The sequence below is a fragment of the Papio anubis genome, chromosome 4 (genome assembly GCF_008728515.1).
Source record: "Papio anubis isolate 15944 chromosome 4, Panubis1.0, whole genome shotgun sequence".
NCBI classification, from domain to species: domain Eukaryota; kingdom Metazoa; phylum Chordata; class Mammalia; order Primates; family Cercopithecidae; genus Papio; species Papio anubis.
The window spans coordinates 117,850,338-117,856,942 of NC_044979.1; the positions used below are offsets into that span (position 1 = coordinate 117,850,338).

Genomic DNA, 6,605 nt, shown 5'->3' on the forward strand with positions numbered 1-6,605 from the left:
CATGGTGAAACCCCATCTCTACTAAAAATACAAAAAATTAGTTGGGTGTAGTGGCGGGAGACTGTAATCCCAGCTACTCGGGAGGCTGAGGCAGGAGAATCGCTTGAACCCAGGAGACGGAGATTGCAGTGAGCTGAGATCGTGCCACTGTACTCCAGCCTGAGCCACAGAGTAAGACTCTGTCTCAAAAAAAAAAAAAAAAAAAAAGGCCAACCAGCAGCCCTAGGGGCTGCCCTGCCCATGGGAGTTGCTATTCTTTTATTCCTTTACTTTCTCAATAAGCTTTCTTCTTTCACTTTTATCTGTGGACTCACTCTGGACCCGAATTCTTTCCTATGCAAGATCCAAGAATATTCTCTTGGGGTCTGGATTGGGACCCTCTTCCGGTAACAAAACTAAAACTAAGTTGTTAATCTACCTTCTGAGAAATCAACAGAGAGAGAGAGAATAGCCAACTTCCTAACCAGGCCAGTTTCAGTCTTCAGTATGAGGCAGGAAAATAGGGTCTGGAGGCAGGGAACATAAGGCCGATTCACACTTCAGCTATGACAGGAAATAGCCTCTGCCTAGGCCAAGTAAATGACTTTGTAACTTTGCGTCATCTCTTTCATTTACATAGCGTGTACCCCAAGCAGAGGATATTGAAACTCCCAAAAATTCTGGAATGGGGTCTTTGAGCCCCTATGCTCAGGCCCACTCCCACACTGTGGAGTGTACTTTCATTTACTTTTTTTTGAGATGGTGTCTCACTCTGTCACCCAAGGTGGAATGCAGTGGCATGATCTCAGCTCACTGCAACCTCTGCCGCGCAGGTTCAAGTGATTCTCCTGCTTCAGCCTCCCAAGTAGCTGAAATTACAGGCACCTGCCACTGTGCCCGGCTATTTTTTTTTTTTTTTTTTTTGTACTTTTAATAGAGACGTGGTTTCACTATCTTGGTCAGGCTGGTCTTGAACTCCTGACTTCGTAATCCACCTGCCTCGGCCTCCCAAAGTGCTGGGATTACAGGTGTGGGCCACTGTGCCCGGCCGTGCTTTCATTTTCAATGAAACTCTTCATTCCTTCCTTGCTTTGTTTGTGCGTTTTGTTCAATTCTTTGTTCAAGATGCCAAGAACCTGGACACCCTCCATGGTTAACAAGCCCACATGATAATAAAGTTCCCTCTGCTTTGATTCTTACACGCAAAAATAGGTAGCCTGAAGTAACCTGAGGTTGACTAATCAGTTATTCTCTATTATTCGTCTCCCTGTCCCTGCCTTACAAGGAAAGTAATTTTGAAAAGACCCATCTGCTTTTTGATCTTCATTTCTACCTTCTTCAGCCCTTCCTGTCTGTCTATAAAGCCAAATCCCTCTGCTCAGCTCATTGGAACACTTATTCTGTTCTATGTAATGACGCACTGCCAGAGCCTAGAACCAAAAATAAAGCCAACTGAGATCTTTAAACTAAATTGGTTATAATTTTGTCTTTTGACACAGGAAGTCTTTGGTATTGGTTTGATTTCCCCGCTCATGTGCAGCCTCTGGAAACGAAGGAAAACGTAATCTCCGGGGCATGGGGGCTTACAGGCCATAGCTGTCAACCCCACGTTTCTTTCTTTGTTTTCTTTTCTTTTTTTTTTTTTTTTTTTTTTTTTTGAGACGGAGTTTCACCCTTGTCACCCAGTATGGAGTGCAATGGTGCGATCTCGGCTCACTGCATCCTCTGCTGGGTTCAACTAAGCCTCCCTAGTAGCCTGGATTACAGGCACATGCCACCACGTCCGGCTAATTTTTGTATTTTTAGTAGAGACAGGGTTTCACCATCTTGGGGAGGCTGGTCTCGAACTCCTGACCTCAGGTGATCCATCCGCCTCGGCCTTCCAAAATGCTAGGATTACAGGCGTAAGCCACCACTCCTGGTCCAACCCCATGTTTTCTCAGGAACTGGAGTTCCCTTTAGGAAGCAAGTAACAGATGTGCTGGGCAGCCCGGGCCGCTAGGTCGTCTTCTTTCCCAGGCTCTGTGCTCTCACCAGAGTGCGCGTTCGGGAAGCAGGGAGAGGACCAGGAAAGACGTCTTAGACGGAGACTGGGCACCGGCCGGGGAGAGGCGGGTCTGGCCGCTGGGGGTCAGAGTGCAGCGCCGGTGTGAGGTAGTTCTGCCACTTAGCTGCGACTCTAAATGAATGAGTCACTTCCCTTCCTCGGGCGAGCTCCTGGCTTTGCCCCAGCTGGGGAACTCCCAGGATCAGGAAGGTTCCAGAGAAACTCTCCGCGGGGGAAGCGGAGGCCGTCCAGAGAGATAGAGGGTACACACGGTGACAGTGCCAGCTCCACATCCCCGACCACCGGGCCAGGGCTGGTTCCACGCTGGCATTTGTCTCCGCTGGCCCCAGCCGCGGGGCCACCTCCAGACAGACAGACCGGGGATCCTGCCTGGCGGCGTGACCTTGGGTTACTCCTAGAGCCGCTTCTAGCCGGGTTTCCTCCGCCCCAGATCCACCCCAGGCTAGGATCACGTGGGTAAGGAGATTTCCTCTATAGTAGGGGCGGTTTAATGAGTGACAGAACTGGCTGCTGGTTTTTGACAATTGCCCAACTGCTCCGCAGAGGGTAGAAGCAAGTGAGGGCGGAGGCTCCCGGCACCTAGGCGGGAAGAGGGTGGGAGGTGTGGGGTGGTGGGGGTGGGCGGGGTCGGAGGAGCAGAGGAAGGTGGGGGCGGGCGGGGCTTGTCAGCCGGATGGCCCAGGGTGCGGTCAGCCGAGTCCGCCGGCCCAGGGCAGGCGGGGCCTGAGCCAAGCGGTAACCCCAGGGTAGGGCGGGGCGCTCGCAGACTCCCTATGAGCTTCACCTCGCAAGAGGTTCCTTCATTCGAGTGCTCCGGCACACAGACCCTCGCCCCGTCGTCCGCGAGCCTCCCGAGAGCTGCCCCTTCGACCTGCCCTGGAGCATAGTGTTTGTCGCCGGTGTCGCCGTGCAAGGATGGCGCAGCGGGTGTAGCGGGTCTCTGCGCAGACCGAGCGGTGAGTTCGCCGCGGCCCGGTTCCCGCCATTCTCTCTTCCCTGGAGGCTGGCCCATCCCCTGCCTTGGCGACTTGCCCACTTACCTGTAGGGGCGGTGACGGAGGCTCAGGCGCACCTTGGCTGTCAGCTGCGAGAAGGAGCAGAGAGCAACCCGGGAAGGCTGCGCGGGGAGGCTTGCGCGCGGCCGGGAGGTTCTGGGGCCGATGTGTGCGGGGCAGGTGGGCATGGGGGGAAGCGCGCGGGCGGGATGCGCTTCCTCGGGTCCACCCCGTGCCCGCCTCTGCCACGTCCCGGCGACCGAGCGCGCGGGGCTCCGGGCGGGGAGCCCACCAGGCCGAGGTGCTGCGAGGGTGGAGGCAGAGCCGGCAGGGTCAGGTCCCGCAGGGCGCAGGCGGGCGCTTCTCGCGCCCAAACCCGGGCAGGGAGTGCGGGAACCCCTAAAACTGTGCTGGGAGCCCCAGATGAGAGGAAGGAATTGGTAACTTCAGTGACCAAGTGATGTTTTGGTCCCCACCGCCTTTTAAAGGGAGAGGGGGTAAAATTTCATTTGGAGGATGATTGTTACGGGAGCCCTCAGTTAAGATGGAGTAAGTGGCCATCGAGTCAACATTTAACAAAATGTTACCGCATAAAATATTGGCGTCGAGTTATTTGGCAGCTCCGCAGAGAAACTTTACAGTCATATGCGTTATATGACATAATTTGCAAGGGGAAGGAGGTCCCTTTACGATTCTTTTATATGGCAACCTGTTCTTGGACCTGACAGGGCCAAGAGAAGCAAGGAACTCCGCAGCTCGTCGACACTTCTCGACTCCTGTTCCAGTTCAGGGCTTGGTGAGGTGACTCGCGGTCGTGGGTGACTCGCCGGCAGTCTTCCTGCCCCTGCCTGGAACGCCTGGAGGGCCTCCCACTGCGGCTCCCACTGCAGACGTCTGTCCGCCTCCAGCCGCTGTTCTCTGACGGTCAGTTTCAAAGCAGCACAGTCTGGGATCCGGAGTAGAAAGAGGCCGTTTCCCGTGAAGGCCATGGAGGCAGTTTCCAGGCGCCTGGGTGACCTGTCTCTGCACTTCCGTCTCTGATTCTCCATCCCTGTTTCCTTTCCCCAACGTCCCCTGCCTGGCCTTTCCTTGGCTCATTTTCTACCTTCCTGGGGTCTTCTGGGTTGAAAAGACCAGTGGTTCCATTCATTGGCTGTAACCGCGGGTCTTTAAAAAACTTTGTGACTTCGTTGAATAGACAGAATGTCTTACTCTGGGTTTTTACAAGCTCTGCTGAGCCATTCCCAGGGCAGGCCTTTGTCTCTTCCGCCTTTCAGTTTGTTTGCCATCTGCATTTTGGCCCAAGCTTTCCCCACTTCTCAGCCACTCTTACATTATTTCTTTCTTCAGAGGCCACCCTGACCTTCTGGTCCTCTGCATTAAACCTCATCACCACAGACCGTTTTAATTCAGCACAGGTTTCTCGAGCACACATTTTATTCTTGGTTCCAATACTTTCAGCACTGGTGGGCATTCATGTTTCATTTAAGAAGGACAAATTAGTTTTTCTTTACATGGGCTTTTTGTCAAAGTGGACTTTTGTTGACCTTACTTATCTTAAAATTAATGCAAACTTATTGTAAAAAAACAAAACAAAACAAAACCCAAAACCCAAAAATCAAATATATAACAGAAAATGAAACTTCTAGGTTTTCCTCTTCCCTAAAGATAAACACCAAACATTCTTCTCCCTTCTCCAATCTCTCTCATACACATTTGCGTGTGAAATATGTTCGTTCAAGAAAGTATTTTAAATGTTTACAAACTAAGCTATTTATGCAAGTAACTTACCAATCTGATTTGAGTTTAATGGGTTAAAAGTAAAAAAAAAAAGTAAAAACATCTTCAGTTTTTTTTTTTTTTTTTTTTTTTTTTTTTTTAGTAAGCTGGATCTGGCTGGTAATATTTAGGGGAACCCCAGTTGATCACTGAAAAGGCTCCTCCTCAGGGAACCAAATCCTGAGCCAGGTTTAGGATTTCCCTGGGAGGTAGAATCTGCAGCCCAGGTAAAACCAGCAAAACTCTCCTGTTATGTGGGGAGGGGAGTGAAGAGCATGACTTTCTAGAGAGGTGAGAGAAGACTTGTTGAGAAACTGAATTTCATTTCCATACGGAAGTTGGAGAACATTGTGGTACAATGTTAGGAGAAAGGTTTTCTAAAATCAGCCCAGTCTGACATCTTCCTCAACACCAGGGTCTTTTCAACTGGAGCATTGCAGACATCTGCAACTTTCTCTGCCTACGTGGGTGTGGTTAAATAGAGCCTCCCTGAGTGCAGGACTGAAAAGTGGAGAGAAGGTAGCTCTTGGGACACTCACACCCAGGAGGGGGGATGCTACAGGTACTAAGATTGCAAGGGGAAAGAGAGAGTGAGGCGGGCCCTGGACCCCACTAGGAAGGAGCCAGTCGAAGGCAATGGCTGGACAAGGGAGCTGATTTCTCCGTTGATGTGGCCTTGGTTTCTCTGGTTCAGAGTAAAGAAAAGCAACCGAGCCTAGAGAGAAACATCCTTACTCTGCAAGACCAGACAGGAAGTTCTGTCTTTGGTTGGGTTTCCTTTTCTACAAACGGGGTTGGATTCTCTCTGGAGAGCTTTCCAGGAGCCACTTAGCAGTCTCTGATTCAGTGGGATGTTCTCAGCTGTTGACCCAAGGGAGCTCACTTCTTAGCTCTTCCCCTGCCCAGTTCACTGGGGGGCTGCTCCCTCCCATTAGCTCCCTACCCCTAAAGACAAAAATAGCAGCCTGGAGGGTACAGAGTTTTGGGGGAGGTTGTAAGAGGGCATGTTCTTCAGAGGAGCCACTCTTATGGGGGAATGTTCCTGCTCAACAGAAACTGGCCCTGGGGACCAGGACTCTCTGCCTGACCCTAAATCCTACTTTTTCCCTCAGTCGGTAGGTCTGCTTAATGGATCCTGAAGAAGGTCTGAAATCATGACCAGATGCCAACGCCCCAGGATCCTCCTGTAGGGCCTTTTGATGAGAAGCACTGCTCTGGCTCCTCTCTCCTCCTTCCACACATGTAGGGAGAGGTAGCTCTGCCTATTCATGAAGCTTCATCCCTACACTGTCCTTCATTTGGCCCCTGGTGAACCGGGGACCAAGGCGTGATACCTCTTTTAAAACTCATTCCCTTTACACTGGTGGTGTGACTCATGCCTGTAATTCCAGCTACTTGGAGGCTGAGATGGGAGGATCACTTGAGCCCAGTGATTTGAGGCGGCAGCGAGCTATGATTGCACCACTCCACTCCAGCCTGGGTAACAGAGTGAAACCCTGTTTGTTTCTTTCTTTCTTTCCCTTCCTTCCTTCCTTCCTTCCTTCCTTCCTTCCTTCCTTCCTTCCTCTCTTTCTCTCTTGCTCTCTTTTTCTCTTTCCTTTCTTTCTTTCTTTCTCTTTCTTTCTCTCTCTTTCTTTCTCTCTTTCTTTCTCTCTCTCTTTCTCTCTCTCTCTTTCTCTGTCTCTCTCTTTCTTCCTTTCTTCCTTTCTTTTCTTTTTTTCTTTCTTTCTTTCTCTCTCTTTCTTTCTTTCTTTCTTTCTTTCTTTCTTTCTTTCTTTCTTTCT

The 6,605-nt window shown here is 50.8% G+C and overlaps 1 protein-coding gene across 4 annotated transcripts in view; it reads left to right on the top strand.

Annotated features, from left to right (window-relative positions):
• The first annotated feature begins 2,163 nt into the window (after window positions 1-2,163).
• UPP1 (uridine phosphorylase 1) overlaps window positions 2,164-6,605 on the top strand; it is a 20,538-nt gene continuing 16,096 nt past the window's right edge. Inside the window, exons 1-2 of one of the 4 annotated variants that reach the window (XM_017956724.3) lie at window positions 2,164-2,503; window positions 3,771-3,966. The gene's annotated coding sequence lies outside the window, so the exon portion shown is untranslated. Of the gene's footprint in view, window positions 2,504-2,725; window positions 3,004-3,770; window positions 3,967-6,605 lie in introns of those variants that run through there. The other 3 variants (XM_003895997.5, XM_009202978.4, XM_021935793.2) reach the window with 3 other exon arrangements.